Below are 24,595 nucleotides of genomic sequence, written 5' to 3' on the forward strand. Positions count from 1 at the left end.
AACCGGGATACCGAGTCTGATCGGAATGTCTCGGGAGAAGGTATATCCTTCGTTGACCATGAGAGCTTGTCATGGGCTAAGTTGGGACTCCCCTGCAGGGATTTGAACTTTCGAAAGCCGTGCCCGCGGTTATGGGCAGATGGGAATTTGTTAATGTCCGGTTGTAGATAACTTGAACCTAAACTTAACTAAAATGAATCAACCGTGTGTGTTACCGTGATGGTCTCTTCACGGCGGAGTCCGGGAAGTGAACACGGTGTTGGAGTAATGCTTGCGTAGGTTGTTCTCTAGTTATTCGTTCGCACTTTGCCTTCTCTTCTCGCCCTCTTTTGCGAACAGGTTAGCCACCATATATGCTAGTCGCTTGCTGCAGCTCCACATTTTACCTTGCCTTACCTATAAGCTTAAATAGTCTTGATCGCGAGGGTGCGAGATTGCTGAGTCCCTCTGGCTCACAGATTACTTCCAAACCAGATGCAGGGCCAGACGACTCCGTTCCAGATGATGCGCTTGAGCTCAAGTGGGAGTTCGATGAAGCTTCCCTTCATTACTATGTGTCTTTCCCTGATGATCAGTAGTGGTGCCCAGTTGGGGCGATCGGGACCGTGTCGCATGTTGGGTTGATCTTTTATTTTGGCGCCGTAGTCGGGCCATGAGTGATTGAATGATGTAGTGCTATTTATGTACTTTGTTTGACGTGGCGAGTGTAAGCCAACTATGTACCTTCCCCTTTTATTATCTATATTACATGGGATGTTGTGAAGATTGCCTTACTTGTGACATTGCTTTCAATGCGGTTATGCCTCTAAGTCATGCTTCGACATGTAGGAGATATAGCCGCATCGAGGGCGTTACAAGTTGGTATCAAAGCCTTCCCGGACCTTAGGAGCCCCCACTGATTGATCGTTTTTAGCAGCCGTTGTTGAGTCTAGAAAAAAATGTTTTGAGTCAATTAGGAATTATATATCGGAGAGTTTAGGAATTCTTTTTACTCCCCAGTCTCGTCATCGCTCTGGTAAGGCATCCTGACGTAGAGTTTTGACTCTTCTATTCTCAAATTTCACTAAAAAAAATTTTAGGATCACGCGGGTATCTTGGAATCGTTCTGATGGTTTTGTGACGAGAACATTGTTCTTGGTACCTCCTGTCATTTAGGGGTTTGTGGCAGTGTCCCGGGGAGTTGAGCTCCGAGGTGTTGTCGTCACAATTTAATCGTTGCAGTTCTGGAATACCTGAGTTTAGTATGCCGACATCGAAAATTTCTTATATGCAGTGGTTGGTGAGATAACCTCGACGCCACCCAGTACTAGGGCGGGAGTTCGGGAGTATTGCCATAACTTGTATAACGGATGCTTTTCGAAGGTTGAGGTAGATGGTTTCTGAAGTTTTTCTCGGTTATGTGTTGAAGGATGGATATAGCTGGATGTAGGATTTGCTAGATTTGGGTGAGATATTATGCTTCCCCTGTATCCCCAACACCTGATTGCATAACCGGAAAGGTTCGGGAGTTTCATAGGTGGGAATTCTTGTAGCTCTAGCTCTTCTTCCACGGATATTTGGTTTGAGATTGGGATTTCTTACCGAGTATTCGTTCTTGATCCGTACCTTGTTGATTTATTCCTCTACCTAAATTCTAAGTGGCTTCTAAATTTATGGATATGTGACAATTTCAAGTGGAATGCATTTGTTCTTATGTTCGGATGTGAAGACTATTTGTGGCAATTTCAACCCGCTTGATTCAGCTTCAATTTTATCTATCAATTTGCTAATGGATGTCACCCTCTTCAGCATGGCTCCCGCTAAGAGCAGCAATCAGAATCAGAATCAGGATCCGCCACCACCTCCTCCTCCTCCGGAGGCATGGAAAGCTATGATGGCTGCTACCAATGCAAACACGCAGTTGATCATGCAAATTCTTCAAGAGCGCAACCAAGCGAACCAAGGCAACCAAGGCAATAATCAGAATCACTTTGCTACACTCAACCAGTTCCTTGCTAACGGGCCAAAGACCTTCAGCAATTGTGTTGAGGCAACTGATGCTGACGATTGGCTCGTGGACTTATGCAAGCATTTCGAGTGCAGTAACGTCAGGCCTGAGGACTTTGTCAAGTTCGCTTCCTTCCAACTCAAAGACCAAGCTGCAGAATGGTTCCAGCAGTACAAGGATTCCAGAGGAGGCCGTGTGATTACCTGGGATGAATTCTGTCAAGACTTCAAAGCTCATCATATTCCTCAGAGCGTGGTTGAAAGCAAGCGTGAGGAATTCCGCAACCTGAAGCAAGGCTCTTTGTCTGTCTATGACTACAACAAGTTGTTTCAGAAGCTCGCCCTCTTTGCTAAGCAGGACATCCCTGACGAGAAGAGCATGATATACCAGTTCAGGGGTGGTCTCAGAGAAGAAATTCAGCTAGCTCTTGTTCTCTTTGAGCCCTTGAGGTACGATGAGTTCTACAACATGGCATTAAAGCAAGAGGCTGCTCAACTGAAGTGTGATGCTTCCAAGAAGCGAGTCAGAGATGCTACTCCTTCTTCCTCTACTCAAGTGGCCAAGCAGCAGAAGTATTGGCTTCCTCCTCCGTTCCGTCAGCCGTATCAGCAGAATAGCAAAGGTGGCAGTGGATCTTCCCACCCACCCAACCCTGGCTTTCAGAACAAGACTTCGTCTCAAGCTCCAAGATTGAGTGCTCCGTATCACCGTCCGCTTTCAGAGGTCACGTGCAACAAGTGCCAACAGAAGGGTCACTATGCCAACAAATGCTTCAATCAGAGGCGTCTCCCTCCTCCTCCTCCTCCTCCTGTGAGATCGGCAAGTACAGCTATGGTCAAGCATAACCCCAAGTCTGCTAAGGTCAACTTGCTCAACGCAGCTCAGGCAGAGGACTCGCCAGATGTGATTATGGGTAACCTTCCTGTTAATGACATTCCTGCAAGAGTTCTTTTTGATACTGGTGCATCTCTATCATTTTTATCGAAGCCTTTTGCATCCATGCATGATGTGCATACTATTGATTTGCCTAAGCCGATAGCAGTTTCTTCTCCGGGTTTGTTCATGAACACCAAAATGTTGGCTCCGGATGTTACTATCACGCTGGGAGATTACAAGTTTCTTTCTTCTCCAATGGTCCTTGGCAACTCGGATATTGATCTTATTCTCGGAATGGATTGGCTTTCTAAGCACAAGGCGCATCTTGATTGTGCAGCCAGGCAGATTCAATTGACTCATTCGTCTGAGGATGTAATTGTCTTTGCCGCTCGTGATGATACAATCCGTCTGTTTTCTCTCAATGAGAAGGGTGAACTGGATTCCACCTCGCAAATTCCAGTCATTTGCGAATATCAAGACGTCTTTCCAGAAGAGCTTCTAGGAATGCCTCCGCACCAGCCAGTTGAATTCGTCATCAATCTTGAGCCTGGCACGGAACCAGTTTGCAAGCGTCCCTACAAGCTCGGACCTGAAGAGTTGAAGGAGCTGAAGAAGCAACTCGATATTCAAGAGCGAATGGGTCTCATCCGACCTAGTTCCTCTCCGTGGGGTTGTGGAGTACTCTTTGTGAAGAAGAAGGATGGAACGGACCGACTTTGTGTTAACTACCGTCCATTGAACAAGAAGACTATCAAGAACAAGTACCCACTTCCCAACATCAACGAGCTGTTCGAACAACTCAAAGGTGCCCAAGTATTCTCCAAGCTTGATCTCCGTATGGGCTATCACCAGATTCGAATCCGTGAGCAAGATATTCCCAAGACGGCTTTCAGGACAAGCTATGGTTCATATGAATACACTGTCATGTATTTTGGCCTCATCAACGCTCCTCCGACTTTCTCTCGCATGATGAACTTCATCTTCAATGCCTACACAAATGACTTTGTTTTGGTCTATCTCGATGACATTCTGGTCTTTTAGAAGAACAAGGAAGATCATGCCAAGCACTTGCGTTTGGTGCTCGATAAGCTCAGAGAACACCAGTTCTACGCCAAGTTCTCCAAGTGCGAGTTTTGGCTCGATGAGGTTCTTTATCTTGCGCATATCATCTCTGCCAAGGGCATTGCGATGAATCCTGAGAAGGTGTCTGCAATTGTGAATTGGGAACCACCTCAAAACGTGAAGCAACTCCGTAGCTTCCTCGGTCTCGCAAGCTATTGTCGAAGGTTCGTTGAGAACTTTTCAAAGATCGCGAAGCCTCTCTCAAATCTTCTCCAGAAGCACGTCAAGTACGTTTGGTCTCCGGAATGTGACATCACTTTCAACACTTTGAAAGAGAAATTGGTCACTGCTCCAGTTCTGACTCCTCCTGATGAATCCAAACCGTTCGAGGTCTTCTGCGATGCCTCTCTCCAAGGTCTCGGTGCAGTGTTGATGCAAGAGAAGAAAGTTGTGGCTTATACCTCTCGCTAGTTGAAGCCCAACGAGAAGAACTACCCCACTCATGACCTCGAGTTGGTGGCAGTTGTGCATGCTCTTTTGACTTGGAGACATCTCTTATTGGGAAGAAAAGTGGACATCTTCACTAACCACAAGAGTCTCAAGTACATCTTCACTCAGCCTAGTCTCAACCTCAGGCAGACGCGATTGGTCAAAATGATTCAAGAGTATAATCCGAGTATTGAGTATACTCCAGGCAAGGCCAATGTGATTGCTGACGCATTGAGCAGAAAGGCTTATTGCAACAGCCTGATTCTCAAGCCTTATCAACCCGAGCTTTGTGAAGCTTTCCGCAAACTCAATCTCAAGTTGTTCCTCAAGGTTTCCTCGCCAACCTTCAAGTCTCTCCTACCTTGGAAGACCAAATTCGCCAAGCCCAACTTCTTGATGCTATGGTGAAGAAGGTGAAGATTGGGATTGCCAAGAGTCAACCCAAGTACAAGTGCTACCGCCTTGATGACAAGGATACTCTCTTCTTCGAGGATCGTATTGTTGTGCCCAAAGGTGATCTTCGTAAGGTTATCATGAATGAGGCTCACAATTCACTCCTCTCCATCCACCCTGGGAGCACGAAGATGTATCAGGACCTCAAGCAGGCTTATTGGTGGACTCGAATGAAGTGCGAGATTGCTGAGTTCGTGAATGAGTGTGATGTCTGCAGAAGATTGAAGGCAGAACACCAAAGGCCAGCTGGTCTCCTCCAACCTCTCGCCATTCCAGAATGGAAGTTTGACGACATTGAGATGGACTTCGTGACTGGGTTTCCAAAGTCCAAGCGTGGCAATGATGCTATATTCGTTGTCATCGACAAACTCACTAAAGTGGCTCACTTTCTGCCTATCAAAGAGTCTATCACTGCAGCTCAATTGGCGGATCTCTATACCTCTCGAATTGTCTCGCTGCACGGTATTCCACAGGTGATCTCTTCAGACCGTGGCAGCATCTTTACCTCCAAGTTTTGGGATTCTTTTCAGAAGGCCATGGGCACCAACATCCGCTTCAGCACAGCTTTCCATCCTCAAACTAGCGGTCAAGTCGAGCGTGTCAATCAGATTCTTGAAGATATGCTCAGGGCTTGTGTGATCTCCTTCGGCATGAAGTCGGAAGATTGTCTTCCATATGCTGAATTCTCCTACAACAACAGTTTTCAAGCAAGTTCGGGCAAGGCCCCATTCGAAATTCTGTATGGCAGGAAGTGCCGTACCCCTCTCAACTGGTCTGAAACCGGTGAACGTCAACTTCTGGGAAATGACTTAATCACAGAGGCAGAGGAGATGTGCAAAGTCATTCGAGATAACCTCAAAGCAGCGCAATCGCGCCAGAAGAGCTACTATGATAGTAAGCACCGTGATTTGGCTTTCGAGATCGGAGATCATGTTTACCTCCGCGACTCTCCTATGAAAGGCACTCGTCGCTTTGGTATCAAAGGGAAGCTTGCCCCTAGATACGTGGGACCTTTCAAGATCGTTAGCAAGAGAGGCGATCTCGCCTATCAACTCGAGCTTCCTTCAAACTTTGCAAATGTGCATGACGTGTTCCATGTCTCTCAGCTCCGCAAGTGCTTCAAGACACCTGAACGCACCGTCAACTTCAAAGACATTGAGCTCCAAGAAGATCTCTCTTATCGTGAGCACCCCATTGCTATTCTTGAAGAGACTGAACGCAAGACTCGCAATAAGTCAATCAAATTCCTCAAAGTCAAGTGGTCACACCATTCCGACCGTGAAGCCTCCTGGGAACGCGAGGATCACCTCCGTTCTGAGTACCCGGCGTTCTTCCAGTCCTAGATCTCGGGACGAGATCCTTTCGTAGTGGTGGAGTGTTGTAACAACCCAGAAATGATTTACCTAATATGTAATCCTACTCTTGCCGTTTCCGGCGTTAAGTTATTTTATTTTTCTCGGGTTCGGGTTTTTGTCTTCGTGTGTTGTTGTCGTTGTCATGCATCTCATATCATGTCACCATGTGCATTGCATTTGCATACGTGTTCGTCTCATGCATCCGAGCATTTTCCCCGCTGTCCGTTTTGCATTCCGGCGCTCCGTTCTCCTCCGGTGGTCATTTCTACCTTTCTTTCGTGTGTGGGGGTTAAATATTTCCATATTGGAGTGTGACTTGCCAAGCGGCCTTGGTTTACTACCGGTAGACCGCCTGTCAATTTTCGTACCATTTGGACTTCGTTTGATGCTCCAACGGTTAACCGAGGGACCGAAAAGGCCTCGTGTGTGTTGCAGCCCAACACCCTTCCAATTTGGCCCAAAACCCTCTCCATCATCTAGAGCGTTCGATCACGACCGCGTGGCCGAAAACCGCACCTCATTTGGACTCTCCTAGCTCCTCCTATGCCTATTTAAACCCCCCTTCGAAATTCTTGTTATCCTCCCCCCCGAAACCCTAGATCTAGCTTCTCCGCGCGGCCGGACACGTCCGCCGGCCGCCGGACATGTCCGCCGCGTGCCCCAGCCAGTACCGCGCCACCACCTGTCCCGCAGGGGACCGCTTCGCCGCCTCAGCCGCCAGGGCCCGCGGGGCCCATCGTCGGCCCTCCCGGCCCGCTCCTCCGCCGCCCGGACGCCTGCGTCCCGCCGCCTCTCGTCCCCGAGGCCGGCCACCGGCAGCCACGACGCCGCCATCTCCGGCCAGCTCCGCCGCCCGGGTTGCCGCACCGGGCCGCCGCCTCCAGTCCGCGCCGGCGCCGCGTCTGGCGACCACCACCGTCGCCCCGTCCTCCTCATGTCGGTTCCATCTCCGGCGACCATGCCCGCCGGTCCCTTCCATCTCCGGCGCCATCCCCGCCCTGGTGAACGGCATTTTCCGGCGACCTCGGGTTCCGCGCGCCGCCCGATCTGGATCCGGATCCGGGTGAACAGTAACCCTAGATCCGGAGGGTATATTTTTCTTCTAAGTCCCCGATTTCCAGATTCAAATGCCCTTGTTCATCGTGCCGTAACTTTGCATCCGTAGATCCGTTTTGGGCATATAGCATATCAAAATGTTCGTCTCAGAGAGCACATCATTTCATCTCATTGAATCATTTTCATTTGAGTTCATCTTGATGCCCGAAATGCTGTTGGAAGAGTGCTATTTGAGATAATTGTCAGATCTGCTGCTCCAAATAGCTTTTTGTCATTTTTGCCATGATTAATGTGTGCATGATATGCCCCTGAGCTCTACATATGTTTTTTTATATGCTTTGTCATCTTTCCGGGGGTGCCATCCATGTATTTTTTGTGATTTTTTTGGTGACTAGCACAAGCTTGCAAAGTGGAGCATTCGTTAATGCTGATTTCAGGGACTTAGCAATTCCACCAAGTCCTTGATCTGTTTATATCAATATGCCATATGTTCATGTTGTTTCCTAGTGATCCGTGCCTATTTTGAGGACGATCAGTGATGATGATTTGTTAATCATGTAGTTCTCTATCCATCCATGTCTTTGTTTGCAATTATGGAGCACCCTAGCTTGAGTCAATCGAGCTCTACTTTTGCTATTTCGTGAATCTGGGCAGATTGTCTACTTGTTAGCGATTTTGCTGAGGATGTTGTAGTTGATCCGTGCATGCTATGTTATTGTTCTTGCCATGTCTAGCTTGTATAATGTGTATTCTTGATGGGTGTATGCTTAGATTGTAATGACATGCTCTGTAGTGAGTGCATCGAGCTTGTAAACATGCCTACTTGATATCTGATTTGCATGTTCCAGTTTTTCTCTAAGTCTGTGACCTGATTATGTTTTTGCCATGTTCACATGCTTGCAATTGTATTTTCTGATCCCTTTTGGTTCAAGGTCACTAAGGGACTTTTGTTAAGATATTTGAGTAGCTCCATGCCATTCCTTGCTTTGCCATGTTAAGTTCCTGTAGCATCTAGTTTTCTTGCTCCAAAGTGTGCTACCTGATCTGAAATTCCAGACAAGTGTTAATTTCACAAAGTCTGAGATCTGTTTATCAATTGCACTTTTGCCATGCTTGTTTGAACCTGTTAATGGATGAATTGGCCGTAGCTCAGTGTTCATCCTTTGTTAAGCATCATGAATGCATTCCTGCCATGTATTGTTTTGCCATGTTTGAGTGCTGTAGCATGTTTAACTTGTTGCATTTAGATGGCTACTTGCTGTATATCGCAGACCGGTGCCATATTTGAATTGCTTGCCATTTCCCAACCGTGTCTCCGATTCCGGTGTTCTTTATATCGATTTAAACCGAAATCACCTCACCTTTCCAGTGGCACACTTGGTTTTCCAAGTTGAGGCCAGGTTCATTCATTCCTTGTCAAATCTTGCATATGCATCACATATCGCATCCCGCATAGCATACCATGTTTGCATCATGTTGTTTGAGCTTTGCACATGGTTGATTGTGTTCCGTTTGTTTGTTTGTCTTGTTTGGGTAGATCCAGGAGACGAGTTCGCTAACGAGGAGCCCGTTGAGTTTGCTTTCGAGGATCCAGTCAACTCTGACAACTTTGCAGGCAAGATGATCATACCCTCGAAATCACTTCTATCTTTGCTTTGCTAGATGCTTGCTCTTTTGCTATGCTTATGCTACGATGCCTACCACTTGCTTATCATGCCTCCCAAACTGCCATGTCAAACCTCTAACCCACCATGTCCTAGCAAACCGTTGATTGTCTATGTTACCGCTTTGCTCAGCCCCTCTTATAGCGTTGCTAGTTGCAGGTGAAGATTGGAGACCGTCCCTTGTTGGAACATTGTTTACTTGTTGGGATATCATTATATTATCTTGTTATCTTAATGCATCTATATACTTGGTAAAGGGTGGAAGGCTCGGCCTCTCGCCTAGTGTTTTGTTCCACTCTTGCCGCCCTAGTTTCCATCATATCGGTGTTATGTTCCCGGATTTTTGCGTTCCTTATGCGGTTGGGTGATAGTGGGAACCCCTTGACAGTTCGCCTTGAATAAAGCTCTTCCAGCAATCCCCAACATTGGTTTTACCATTTGCCACCTAGCCTTTTTCTCTTGGGTTTCGCGGACTCAAGGGTCATCTTTATTTTAACCCCCCGGGGCCAGTGCTCCTCTGAGTGTTGGTCCAACCGAGCGATGTCCGGGGCTACCAGGGTCAACTCTGGGCTGGCCTACCTGACATCTTGCTCATCCGGTGTGCCCTGAGAACGAGATATGTGCAGCTCCTATCAGGATTTGTTGGCACATCTGGGTGGTGTTGCTGGATTTGTTTTAACTTGTCGAAGTGTCTTGTAGAACCGGGATACCGAGTCTGATCGGAATGTCTCGGGAGAAGGTATATCCTTCGTTGACCATGAGAGCTTGTCATGGGCTAAGTTGGGACTCCCCTGCAGGGATTTGAACTTTCGAAAGCCGTGCCCGCGGTTATGGGCAGATGGGAATTTGTTAATGTCCGGTTGTAGATAACTTGAACCTAAACTTAACTAAAATGAATCAACCGTGTGTGTTACCGTGATGGTCTCTTCACGGCGGAGTCCGGGAAGTGAACACGGTGTTGGAGTAATGCTTGCGTAGGTTGTTCTCTAGTTATTCGTTCGCACTTTGCCTTCTCTTCTCGCCCTCTTTTGCGAACAGGTTAGCCACCATATATGCTAGTCGCTTGCTGCAGCTCCACATTTTACCTTGCCTTACCTATAAGCTTAAATAGTCTTGATCGCGAGGGTGCGAGATTGCTGAGTCCCTCTGGCTCACAGATTACTTCCAAACCAGATGCAGGGCCAGACGACTCTGTTCCAGATGATGCGCTCGAGCTCAAGTGGGAGTTCGATGAAGCTTCCCTTCATTACTATGTGTCTTTCCCTGATGATCAGTAGTGGTGCCCAGTTGGGGCGATCGGGACCGTGTCGCATGTTGGGTTGATCTTTTATTTTGGCGCCGTAGTCGGGCCATGAGTGATTGAATGATGTAATGCTATTTATGTACTTTGTTTGACGTGGCGAGTGTAAGCCAACTATGTACCTTCCCCATTTATTATCTATATTACATGGGATGTTGTGAAGATTGCCTTACTTGCGACATTGCTTTCAATGCGGTTATGCCTCTAAGTCGTGCTTCGACATGTAGGAGGTATAGCCGCATCGAGGGCGTTATAATGCTCCCCCAACTAAGAAAACAAAAACAAAGAAGAGAGACTGGGCTGCTTCCATAGAGCCCCTTGTTGTCGAGCCAATTTCTGTTGCTCGTCCATCCTCTGCACATCGAGAACGTCGTTTGGTAGTTCATGAGCCTGCTTCCACAGAGGCTCTTGAAGCTGAAGAGAATCCATCTGTTGACCCCACCACAGCTGAAGACATTGGTCCTCATGACAATGTTGAAGATGATGAAGTCCTTCCTCAGATCGAGCACAATTTGGTATCATCGCCTGTTCTCACGAACAGCGAACTCATCAGCATTGGTCGTCCATTGACGCCAATTGCTCAGGATGACTCATGGGCTGATCACCCTCAATAATCCCCTTGTGCTGAAGAAACACCAGTCACTCCCCCACCACAGGTCACCACTCCGGTGATTGACAGTGAAGACTTTGAGGCCCAACCAACTCCATCTCCACAGGCATCGCCAACATTTCGCAGGCTTCGCAAAGGACCAAGGCAACAGGTCACATTGTCAAGTGTTCCAGAAGGAGAAGAGCGCCAATCCGTTTCACGCGAAGTCTTTCCTGAAGCTTCTCCTACTGTGAACATCCCTGAATCTGAAGCCAAAACGGCTGAAGATATTCCGGCTGCATCAGCCGATGACCATGAAGAAGAACCAAGAGAAGAAGAACGTTTTGGTACACCCCCGTCCAACCCTGAAGTTGTTCTCGAAGAGAACGTGTCCGACCCTCCAGCTCCTGAAGTGGAGGTTACCAATACTGAGGCGGCCACCAACATCAACACTGAAGCCAATGATGTTGTCATGGCTGAAGCTAATGTGGCGCCTGAAGATAATGTGGTGCCAGAAGTGAATGCACCTGAAGCCAATGCAGCACCCGAAGCAAATCCGCTGCCTGAAGCCAATGCCTCTGCTCCTGTACGTCCTCCAAGGCCACACACCATCGAGCAAGCATATGATCATGGACAGCTTGTTACCATCCGCTGGCCAATCCTGGTTCCTCGGCCTGCTCCCGGACCTCAGTTTGCCTATCATATGGAGCACATGCATCAGATCCAGAAGCCAAAGCCAAGGCTACCACGGTTTCCAGGTACTGCAACTTCACCAGGATCATTTAATCTGAATGGATTCAAGGCACACAACACATTCTTCGATAGTGACAAGAACCCCTACACAAGGCCAAGAATCTCTTCGGACTGATTCTGGAGTTATTAGTAGCGAAGCTATTATTCATGCATCTTGTACAATCAGAGACACATCTTCCCTCATATGCATCTTGATTGTGAAGCCACTGCTGGACTTCCATGCCTTGAAGAAGCCCTTGACTGCTTCCATGATGCGGGTCTGCTCAACTTTGTGACTGCCAAGGAACACTGGAATGAATAACTTCTGCTTCAATTTTATGCTACCCTCCACATTCGTGGATATAATAGGGATTCGAAGACTTGGATCCTTGAGTGGATGATAGGAGATGTTCATCATGAAGCTAAAGCCCAAGACATCATTGATCTTACAGCCCTGCCCACTCCTGGCGAATATTATGAACCAGGTTGTCAACAACATCAGAATGCTTTGGAGAGCATTTTCCAGAAGCCAGAACCCAACATGAGTCAAATGCCGAGCATGATGAAACCTTTGCCACGCGACGCTGAATACCCAACCGAATTCTTTGTTGAATACCTAGAGTATCTGCCCCGCACCATTTACCATATCATCAGAAAGACTCTATGGCCTGTCAAAGGACATTCATCTGCAGCGAAGCTTGAAGGAGCAATGAAGACTTTGGTTTTCAATATCTTCAATGGCATAAGCTTCAATGCTCAAGACTTCTTCATCGGGCAGTTGGCTGCATCTGTCTCCAACATCTTTGGTCTGAAGTTCTATGCTCCATGGGTAATGCGTCTTATCAAGATTCACTCTGCCTTCAACTATCAGCCGTCTACGCGCAATCATCTTGTATTCTTGCCAGAGGTTGATCTGTCCGTTGAAGCTATTTACCCAGGCCTGCAAAGGATCCAATTTATCTTCACAATGTTGATCGTCAAAGCTTCACCCAGCCCATTGAAGGAGTTCAGGCAGTCTCTCGTGTTTATCCCTTGGCTGGCAACACACGTACCCCTCGCACCCAAACTGAAGCTACTGAAAGCACCATTGCCCAACGGCCTCGGAAGCGATCTCGTGTTCTCAATGACCGAGAGCTTCTCGTCGCTCTACATCAGAAACAGGATAAGCATCATGACTGGCTTTAGCGTCAGATGCAAAGCCTCTTGGTGGACGTCAATCGCATTTGCAATCTTGCCACCAAGAATGCCTTTGTTACACATGAAACCCGTCGAAGGTCCTGGAAGAGTTTGACTTTGCTCACTGCTGAAGAAGATCTTCAAGACGATGGCTTCACAGAAAGGTTCAAGTTTGACTCCACTCCTCCAAGGAATGCTCACTTGCGTCGGACTCCCTCCCTTGAAGACTCTGACTATTCTTCCTCGGCTGCAACGGTGAATGCCAGAGTTATTAATGATCAAGATGATGCCACTTCACCACCTCCACCTTCAACCCGTCTCGACACTGCACCAAGTTCTTCTGCACCACCGGACCTCAACGACGACCCTACTGCTTCGCCTACTCCTCATGGGAACGAGAAGAAGCTCTATGTCTTCAAACCTTTTTGGTCATTACTGACAAAAGGGGGAGAAGCATACGAGTTGATAGTCTTCAAGCGGGTCCATATGGGTGGTTGCTCTACTTTTTGCTACATTTGCAAAGTGCTTACAACTCTCGCTTTTGAAACATTTGGTTCATTTTTGAGTTGTAACACTTAAACTTGATGGTCGTCAGCTACTTTTTCAACACTATGTGATGAGACGATAAATTCCGCACGAAGTCATTTGGCAGACGTCCATTTTTCATTATGCATGTCATTATCTTCGATGTATCCTTTCATGCATGACGAATTGTCTTCATAAGTAAAAGAGGAGCTCCGCAAGTACAACCTGCCATGTGCATTTGCATTCAAAAGCAAATACTTATATGCACGTCTTCAGGGGGAGCCTTCCTGCTACTTACGAAGACAATACTTAAATCCTTTACAATTTCACATACCTTTATCCCCGTTGCAAACTTCTACCAGTTTGTCATCAATCACCAAAAAGGGGGAGATTGTAAATGCATCTAGTGCCACCCCTAGTTGGTTTTGGAGTATTGACAACAAACCTGGTTGAGGGACTAATGTGTTTATGAGAATTGCAGGATAACACAGGTAGAAGTCCCTCACTGATTCGGTTTACCTACCGGAGATGTCCCCTAAAAATGTATCAAGACATTGAAGACAAAGGTGGTATGTGAAGGTATTCACATTGAAGACTATGACAAGAGAAGACATTGTGTGAAGACTATGGAGCGCGAAGACTTAGTTGTTTTGTTGTTTCGTTTTCTTCTTTGTTGAGTCATAGGAACCACCGTACTGTTAAATGGGGTCCAAGTGAACCAGTCAGAATGACTAAAGTGATGCTTAACCAAAATCCTATGTCTTCGAGTGAAGACAACGAGAGCAAATCTTATCCAGAGCTGGATAAGTCATCTTTGCTTGTAGCTCAAGTAAAGTTGACGTGTGTGTTTGAAATCTGACCGTTGGAACACGTGTCAGTTCCTTAGTGACCCAGGGTCATTTTGGACAAATCAGGTCGGGTTGCCTAGTGGCTATAAATAGCCCACCCTGTACACCATCAATTGGTTGGCTGCTCAGAGTTAGTGCACAACTTTTGTCGTTTGAGAGCAACCCACCTCGAAGCCTTTGAGAGAGAAATCCTTGCGAGGACAAAGCCCTAAAAACCCAGAGCCAAAGAGTGTTAGGCATCACTGAAGTCTTCCTGTTTGTGTGATCTGAAGACTTATTACACTTGAGGACTGTGAATCCTCCAGCCGGTTAGGCGTCACGTTCTGAGCATCCAAGAGTCATTGTGGATCATGATAAAGGCAAAGGTGTCCCGATGTTTCGATGAAATGGTGGCTATCATTTTCTGTGGGAGTCGACCTTGACGATCCGACTACGAACGTGCGAGACGTCGCGCCTTAGCAATCGCTAAACCAACTTCCGAGGGGTTATTAACCACGCCGGAGCACGATCAACCTGACCACGAGGGCCTGTTTCCTGCGAGCAAACGAAGAACAAGCAAGAAACTGAGATTGCAATCAGGATATTGCGAATATAAGATGAAAGCTTTATTGATCAAGGTGGGGTTCTGTGACGTCTTGGTCTGGTCGTTGGACACAAACGAAGTACGCAAAGTTGCAGCTATGGCGAACTTTTAATCTAAACAAAACCCAAAGTCTAAACGACGCCCTAAGGGCTGTATATATGGAGGAAGAGAGGGGAATTTCGTGGCCCTTGAGGGTGGGGTGCGAAACCAACCCTAACTCTTGTTTCCCCACACATACAGACTCTAAAAATAGCCTATACTTAAGTATTTCGAAATTACATGGGCCTGGCCCATTAATAAGGTGACGCAGCACCTAGAATAGCCTATGGACGAATATTATGAAGTGGCATCTTGTATATTTCGTCCATGGCTTCATGCACTCCTTATGGCGGCTTCAAAGTCCTGAAATCATCACTTGTAACTCCGTTCTTGATCCCCTTGCGCATGCCATCAACTCCATGCGTGTTCTTGCTCCAATGTTCATCCTTCTCCAAGCTAGGCCCTTCATTTGAAAGCAAAACAAATGTATCCAATTTAGGCAGCATCATAATCTCATGAACATTAGAATCATTACCAAGAAACGAAAGTACCTGGTAATTTAATTGGCGTGCGCGAGCTCTAGTAATTGGTCCAGTATATGTAACAGTAGTGGCTGTGGGTGTAACAATGGTATTGATGTCCTCATCATCCTCCCCTTCTTGAAATGAAGTCGTCCTCGACGGAAGCTCATCTTCCTCACCCAAATAAGGCTTCAAATCTGCAATATTAAAAGTGGGACTAACCCCAAAATCTGCAGGTAGCTCAAGTTTATATGCATTATCATTTATTTTCTCTAAAACCTTAAAAGGACCATCAGCACGTGGCATTAGCTTTGATTTGCGCAGATTAGGAAATCTATCTTTACGCAAATGTAACCAAACAAGTTCTCCAGGTGCAAACACAACATGTTTTCTACCCTTATCTCCAGCAAGTTTATATTTAGCATTCATACGCTTAATGTTTTCCTTAGTTAACTCATGCATTTTTAAAATCAATTCAGAACGTTCTTTAGCATCAAAATTAACCTTCTCGGAAGATGGAAGAGGCAACAAATCAATATGTGCACGAGGTAGGAAACCATACACAATTTCAAAAGGGCACATCTTAGTAGTAGAATGCAATGAACGATTATAAGCAAATTCAATATGAGGCAAGCATTCTTCCCACATTTTCTTGTTATTCTTCAAAACAGCCCTAAGCATAGTAGACAATGTTCTATTGACTACTTCAGTTTGTCCATCAGTTTGGGGGTGACAAGTAGTACTAAAAAGCAGCTTAGTCCCCAACTTAGCCCATAAACATCTCCAAAAGTGGCTAAGAAATTTAGTATCACGATCTGGAACAATAGTATTTGGCACACCATGTAAGCGAATAATTTCACGAAAGAACAAATCAGCAACATTAACAGCATCATCGCTTTTATGACATGGTATAAAGTGTGCCATTTTCGAGAACCTATCCACGACAACAAATATGCTATCCCTCCCCTTCTTTGTTCTAGGTAAACCTAAAACAAAGTCCATAGATATGTCCTCCCAAGGAACACTAGGTACAGGCAAAGGCATATATAAACCATGAGGATTGAGTCGTGACTTAGCTCTTTGACATGTAGTGCAGCGAGCAACAAAACGCTCAACATCCCGTCTCATCTTTGGCCAAAAGAAATGTGTAGCAAGTATATCCTCCGTCTTCTTGACGCCAAAGTGTCCCATTAATCCTCCTCCATGCGCCTCCTGCAACAACAAAAGACGAACGGAGCTAGCTGGAATGCATAGCTTGTTAGCACGAAACACAAATCCATCGTTAAGAACGAACTTGTTCCAAGTTCTCCCTTCCTTACAATTCTGCAATACATCTTTAAATTCAGCATCATTAACATATTGATCCTTGATGGTCTCCAAACCAAATATTTTAAAGTCAAGTTGTGAAAGCATAGTATAACGACGAGACAAGGCATCATCAATAACATTTTCTTTACCCTTCTTGTGTTTAATCACATAAGGGAAAGTCTCAATGAATTCAACCCATTTAGCATGTCGACGGTTCAGTTTTGCTTGACTTTTAATGTGTTTCAAAGATTCATGACCAGAATGTATAACAAATTCCTTGGGCCATAAATAATGTTGCCATGTTTCTAAGGTCCGAACAAGAGCATATAATTCTTTATCATAAGTAGAATAGTTCAGACTAGGCCCACTCTATTTTTCAGAAAAGTATGCAACAGGTTTTCCATCTTGTAATAACACACCTCCTAATCCAATTCCACTAGCATCACATTCAAGCTCAAAAGTCTTATTGAAATTAGGAAGTTGGAGTAAAGGAGCATGTGTCAACTTATCTTTCAATACCGTGAAGGCTTCTTCCTGTGCGGTACCCCAAACAAAAGGTACATCCTTCTTTGTAAGCTCGTTGAGAGGTGCAGCAATGGTGCTGAAATCTCTCACAAAACGCCTATAGAAACTAGCGAGGCTAAGGAAACTCCTCACTTGTGTGACCGTTTTGGGCTGCGGCCAACTCTCAATAGCTTCAATCTTGGCTTTATCAACTTCAATTCCCTATGGAGTAACAACATAGCCAAGAAAAGATACTCGGTCGGTGCAAAAGGTGCACTTTCCAAGGTTACCAAACAAACGTGCATCATGTAGAGCAATAAAAACAACACGTAAATGTTCCAAATGTTCCTCCAAAGATTTGCTATAAATCAATATGTTATCAAAGTAAACTACCACAAATCGTCCAATGAAAGCACGTAAAACTTCGTTCATTAACCTCATGAAAGTACTAGGTGCATTAGTTAACCCAAAAGGCATGACTAACCACTCATATAATCCAAACTTAGTTTTAAATGCTGTTTTCCATTCATCTCCCAATTTCATACGAATTTGATGGTAACCACTACGCAAATCAACTTTGGAGAATATTGTAGAGCCACTCAATTCATCAAGCATATCATCTAGCCTAGGAATAGGATGACGATAACGAATAGTAATATTATTAATGCCTCTACAATCGACGCACATACGCGACGTACCATCCTTTTTCGGCACTAAAATGATAGGAACAGCACAAGGACTAAGGGATTCGCGTATATAACCTTTGTCGAGCAGTTCTTGTACTTGACGCATAATCTCCTTCGTCTCCTCTGGATTGGTACGGTATGGTGCACGGTTGGGTAATGATGCACCGGGAATTAAGTCAATTTGATGCTCAATCCCGCGAATAGGTGGTAATCCCGGTGGCACGTCTTGTGGAAAGACGTCGGCGAACTCCTGCAAAATGTTAGTGACAGCAGGAGGCAAATAGGAAGGCACGTCCTCGAATGAAAATAATGCCTCTTTGCACACAAAAGCATAGCAAACAGATTTGCTAAAATCTAGATCATCAATATCAGATTTGGTGGCAAGTAAACATGCACTTTTCAATTTAATTTCAGAAGCAACACTAGATTGTTTATTATTATTAGGCTGCATTTGTTGCTCAAATTCTTTTGCCACAATCTGATTTTCACTCTTAGTTTTCTCCTGTTTTGCTTTATTAGCTCTATTAATATCATCTTTCAAAATGGAATCAGGAGTCATAGGAAGCAAAGTAATACTTTTATCCTTATGAACAAGAGTATACTGATTGTTTCTACCATGGTGAATAGAATTTTTATCAAATTGCCATGGTCTACCAAGTAATAAGGAACATGCTTGCATAGGTACGACATCACAATCAACATAATCAGCATATGTAGAGATACTAAAATGCACACGAACAGTACGTGTTACCTTAACCTTGCCGCTGTTATTGAACCATTGGATGTAGTAAGGATGTGGATGTGGTCTTGTGGTGAGAGATAGCTTCTCCACCATCTCGATGCTAGCCAAGTTGTTGCAACTCCCTCCATCGATGATCACGCGAACAGAACATTCCTTCACAACTCCCTTTGTATGGAACAAATTATGCCTCTGATTTTGCTCAGCTTGTGTAACCTGCACACTCAAAACACGTTGAGCAACTAAACATTCATACCTGTCAGCATCTTCAGGAGCCATGTATTGCGTCTCATGATCAGAATCGTCTCCACCGTGTTCGTCACGTGTAATAAGAGCCAAAGTCTCCTCATCATAGTCACTAGCGGACTCATACCCACCATCCTCAGTAACAATCATCACACGCTTAGATGGGCATTCTCGCGCATAATGACCTCCACCCTTGAAACGTCGACAAATAATATCATGTGTTTGCCCTGTTGATGCCATGGATGAAGCAGAGCTCTTTGCAGGCCCAGAAGGTGTGCTCTTGGCAGATAGTGGTGATTGTGCCTGCTTTATTGTATCACAGTTGGAGGTGGCAGCCGACGGTGTAGCAGAACGTGTGGAAGTAGATGATGCACATGGTGTCCATGAAGAAGGTCGACCTGCAGAAAAGTTAGTCCGTGCCAATGCCTGTCGATCCTGCACTTCACGTTCAGCTTTACAAGCAAGATGGAATAAACGAGTGATATTAGTATACTCCTTATACTCTAGAATCGTCTGAATCTCTCTATTTAATCCACCCATAAAACGTGCAAGCATAGCTTCATTCTCCTCAACAATACCACATCTAATCATGCCAGTTTGTAATTCCTGATAATATTCTTCTACAGAATTTTTTCCCTGTCTTAAGCGCTGCAATTTTTGAAGTAATTCACGTTGATAATATGGTGGAACCCAACGAGTACGCATAGCAGTTTTCAAAGCAGCCCAAGTAGCAGGAATGGGATATAATCTACAATGCTCAGACCACCAAACACATGCAAAACTAGTGAATGCACAAACAGCAGCAGGAACACGTCTCTCCTCGGGATATTGTAAACATGTAAATCGTTGTTCAGTTTCTAACTCCCAAGTAAGATATATATCAGGAACATATCTACCCTCAAATGGTGGAATATTCAATTTTAGTTTAGGGAGATGGTCATGATCTCGTACCTGAGGGTGAGCCCTACCATTGCCATTATTTGCATGTGGACGACCTGATGGTTGCTGTGCTGGTGGTGGCACGTAGTTCTGATTTTGATCAACCTCATCCTCGTAATCGCCAGCAAAATCATCCTCCTCCGCATCAGCAGCAGGAGCCACAGAAGTAGCAACAACAACACCAACAGTTTGGCCAGGTGCAAGAGGGAGACGGCTCGCTCGGCGGAGGGCTGTTTCACGATGTGTAGGTAGTCGTCGTTGTTGTTGTTGTAGAGGTGCGTTAGGTGCAGCCGGTGGTGGTGGTGGAAGACGCGCGAGCAATTCATTAAACCTGTTATCGAGCTTTGTTTCGAACGTCTTCTCCATGTCATCTATCTTCTCCATGGCCTCTTCAAATCTGTTTAGCACATCCTGCACCTGTCCATTCATCATTTGTGGAAATTTATCATGCAACTCCTGATTCGTCATGTTCTCCCAGTCAGTCTCGTCGGCTTGTGATCCTGCCATGGTTAGCAACAATAGAAAACACACAAGAATATGATCCTACAGAATACTAACAAGAGGTGGTGGTGGCGGGTGTCACAAATCCGTTAAGCAAATCTCAAATTCTTACCAGTTCTTACCCAGCAGCAGGCGGTGATCGGCAACCGTTGTAGTCAAAACTCTCAAAAGCTTGGATAGAGCGATTGCCAGGGAGAGTCAAACGCACGACGTAGAGGTATGTGGAGCTGGGAAGGCTTATAGTATGGTAGCAAAAAGGGTCAGCAATAATCAATTCAGAGATGCAAAGTTGAATAAACGCTCAACGACGGTACTGTGCTGGTCCTAGGCTAGACCGTGCTAGAGACGCGAGCCTAGAACACTAACAAAATCACGGCGCTGCACGTAAATAAGGGAAAAGCACACTCTGGAACTTTTTTTTCCCTTTTTTTTGCGCTCCTCTTTTTTTTGCGCTCCTCTTTTTTTTTGCGAAAATTACTATAATGGCGAGTGTCTCAAAACTCTTCCCTCGTCAAACTGATAGGATGGGCACGAAAATTTTTTTTCACTTTTTTTTTCGGAAATCAGGGCAGCGACGACGAAAAAGTGCGACAAAAAATCACTATGATGGCACGTGGCTCAAAAGACTCAGAAAAACCTAAAAATAGGATAGGGAAAAAATATTTTTGCCCGTGAAAATTTTGGCCTAAAAACTGCCCGGGGGTCTCCAGACTCTTTTTTTGTTCGAGACCTACGCAGGCAAGGAAACACGAATCGGAATTGAGATTGATCTCAAGAACAAACCTAATATGAGAAGAACTCAGATTGGTGGTGGATATATGGTTACAGATTGGTGGTGGTATATGGATACAGATTGGTGGTGGTATATGGATACGGATTGGTGGTGGTATATGGATACGGATTCAGAACGGTGGCGGATAAGCAATGGTGGTAGATGGGCGATGATGATGGTGCAGCGGCGGCGTGACAACTTATGACCAGAATTCGAAACTCTAAAAGACTAGACTCTAAGACCAGCAACTTGACACGACGATGCAACCGCAAATTCAACAAAGCAAAAGACCCTAAAAAGATTATGCAAAGGCTCAGATTGGTTCGGATATGATGAACTAACCCTAATTTTTTTTGTGGCTTTTTCGTGGACTGTAGGTATGAAGAACAGACTCGATCTAATCTACGAAAAACTGTAAAAATCTCACCGAGCAACCTGGAAATCTGATACCACTTGATAAAGGCAAAGGTGTCCCGATGTTTCGACGAGATGGTGGCTATCGTTTTCTGTGGGAGTCGACCTTGACGATCCGACTACGAACGTGCGAGACGTCGCGCCTTAGCAATCGCTAAACCAACTTCCGAGGGGTTATTGACCACGCCGGAGCACGATCAACCTGACCACGAGGGTCTGTTTCCTGCGAGCAAACGAAGAACAAGCAAGAAACTGAGATTGCAATCGGGATATTGCGAATATAAGATGAAAGCTTTATTGATCAAGGTGGGGTTCTGTGACGTCTTGGTCTGGTCGTTGGACACAAACGAAGTACGCAAAGTTGCAGCTATGGCGAACTTTTAATCTAAACAAAACCCAAAGTCTAAACGATGCCCTAAGGGCTGTATATATGGAGGAAGAGAGGGGAATTTCGTGGCCCTTGAGGGTGGGGTCCGAGACCAACCCTAACTCTTGTTTCCCCACACATACGGACTCTAAAAATAGCCTATACTTAAGTATTTCGAAATTACATGGGCCTGGCCCATTAATAAGGTGACGCAGCACCTAGAATAGCCTATGGACGAATATTATGAAGTGGCATCTTGTATATTCCGTCCATGGCTTCATGCACTCCTTATGGCGGCTTCAAAGTCCTGAAATCATCACTTGTAACTCCGTTCTTAATCCCCTTGCGCATGCCATCAACTCCATGCGTGTTCTTGCTCCAATGTTCATCCTTCTCCAAGCTAGGCCCTTCATTTGAAAGCAAAACAAATGTATCCAATTTAGGCAGCATCATAATCTCATGAACATTAGAATCATTACCAAGAAACAAAAGTACCTGGTAATTTAATTGGCGTGCGCGAGCTCTAGTAATTGGTCCAGTATATGTAACAGTAGGGGCTGTGGGTGTAACAATGGTATTGATGTCCTCATCAGATCGCCAGTGAACGAAGTCTGTGAAGGTTTGGAAGTCTACCTTGAAGACTTACCAGAGTGATTGGGCAAGGACTGGGTGTCCTTAGCTCAAGGGGAATAAGGTGAAGACACGGTCTTCTGAGTTAAATCTCAACCTCCCTAACCAGACGTACAGTTGTCATAGCAACTGGAACTGGTCCAACAAATCATTGTCTTCAACGAGCTACTAGTTCTATCCTTCCCATCTCTTTATTTGCAGTTGGTCCTTGTGAAGTCATTGCCGGTCTGCATTATCTTCTGTCTTCACTGAGCGACTACTTGTTCTGATTGGCTTCATACTATCTTCCATCCTGATCCATACTGCCTAGTTGCTATTAGCCTTTATACTTTCACTTCATTGAATACTTGACTATGGCTTGCCTAGTGTAGTCTACCTTCTGCTGTATGGTAATAGGTTTATTTCTATTGTTTGTCTTCGAAACTTCCATGTTTTCAAGACTTTCATAAAAACCGCCTATTCACCCCCCCCTCTAGTCGATCACTAGCACTTTTAGGATCTATGAAATACACACTATCCCTTTTCTTCTCCGCGTTTTCAATCCCTTGAGAGGAATAAAATGTAGTTAGCTGTTTATCATTTACAACTTTGTATGGAGAAATTGATCAGAGTTTGTTAATGACTTACAAAACTGGGCATCTAACAAGAGTGGCATCGAGCATGTTGAAGTTGAAGAAGAGATGTAAGTCCTCAAAACTCACACTGATTGAACCAACATCGTGTTGGAAATGATCTCTATTGTAGTGGACTAGCAAAGCATGATGACCTGCTGACATTTGATCCATGCAATATTCATGTAACTCGCGGCAATTCGAGCTGCATTCATCAAAGTATTCGCCAACAAGAAATGGCTGGCCATGGACGTAATTGCGTGCTTCAAGTACGTGTGCTTTACTTTTAGCAAGCAACAATTCTACTTCTTCATCATCCATGGCGTCAGAAATAATATTACTCCCCGATTCGAACAAGCTGTTGTTAATTTGGTTCTGGGCGATGAGTGCTTTAAGTAAGAGGCAATCGTTCGCTTTCCTCTTCACTCTCCCACTGCCCTTCCTCATGGTCGTGGTTGTAGCCTTTTTGGCCACTTCCTTCTTTGTACTTGAAGCATTTCTGGCAGAACGTCTCGTTGCTTGCAAGGTAGGCTGCCGAGCAGACGGTGAAGCTTGGATGGACTTCTTAGCAGATGGTTTATCTATGCCAGACCGCTGAGCTGGCGGTGCTGCTGTGACGAACTGCTGGGCTGTAGGAGCAGAGGCATCGGACTGCTAACCATGCATTGAAGCTATGTCGAGTTTCTGCGCAGGTGGTGCCAACTTGTCGGTGTGCTGAGGAGGCCATGCCAACACGTTGGTTTGCTGAGCAGGAAGTGCTGATGCATTGGTATGCTGATCACGCTCCAGTGGACCGACGGACTAATGAGCAGTCGGTTCTGGACCTACAGACTGCTTAGCAGGCTGTTCCAAAGCATCAGACTGCTTAGCAGTCTGTTCCACCAGGTTAGTCTGCTGAGCATGTGCTGCAGCTGGGTCTCCCCCCGCTGCTTCAACGGCCGGCATCTGAACTGGTGGTGCATCATCAGCAGTTGTAGGCCTTGCCACTGGCTGCTTTGGGGCAGAGGATAACATGGCCTGTATGCCACAAAGTCGGCCCGGCTGATCATAGGTTGATGCATCAGCCCGCATGAGCTGCTGTGGCAAGGAGAGCGTCACCGGTTGAGGGGCGACAGTGGTTGCTGTTGGCGGGGCTTTATGAATCTCATCGATGAACTCTATTTCCTTTCATGGCCACTGGATGTGATGTAACTGTGTTTATCCCAAGGTCCTTTGCTCATTGTAGTCTCCTAGGACATTCTTCAGGGAAAATTCATTGAATCCAGGCTTTACTTCAGCCACGTAGCACTTCACACAGCCCGGCTTCAATGGCACATTGTCTAAGAAGAGGCCATCTTCCAAGAAGGGTGGGCAAACCCAGGCTGTTGCACATTTTAATGTACCTTCATAATGTGTAAGCATGCCCTTCAGTGTGTCTTTCATTCTAAATAGATCATATATAGCATCATCATGAGCAGCTGCAGTCTCAGTGTCGCTAGGGTCAGCTGATGCATAGCTACTCTTGTGTAGTGTTGTCGTGCAATAAGCAGCATCATCCATGCCCGCCTCCCCTCCCATCTGCTAGCTATCTGTCAGTGTTAAGAGTCTTCTGCATCATCATTGACTCCTCAACATCCTTTCGAA

The sequence above is a fragment of the Triticum urartu genome, chromosome 5 (genome assembly GCF_003073215.2).
Source record: "Triticum urartu cultivar G1812 chromosome 5, Tu2.1, whole genome shotgun sequence".
NCBI classification, from domain to species: domain Eukaryota; kingdom Viridiplantae; phylum Streptophyta; class Magnoliopsida; order Poales; family Poaceae; genus Triticum; species Triticum urartu.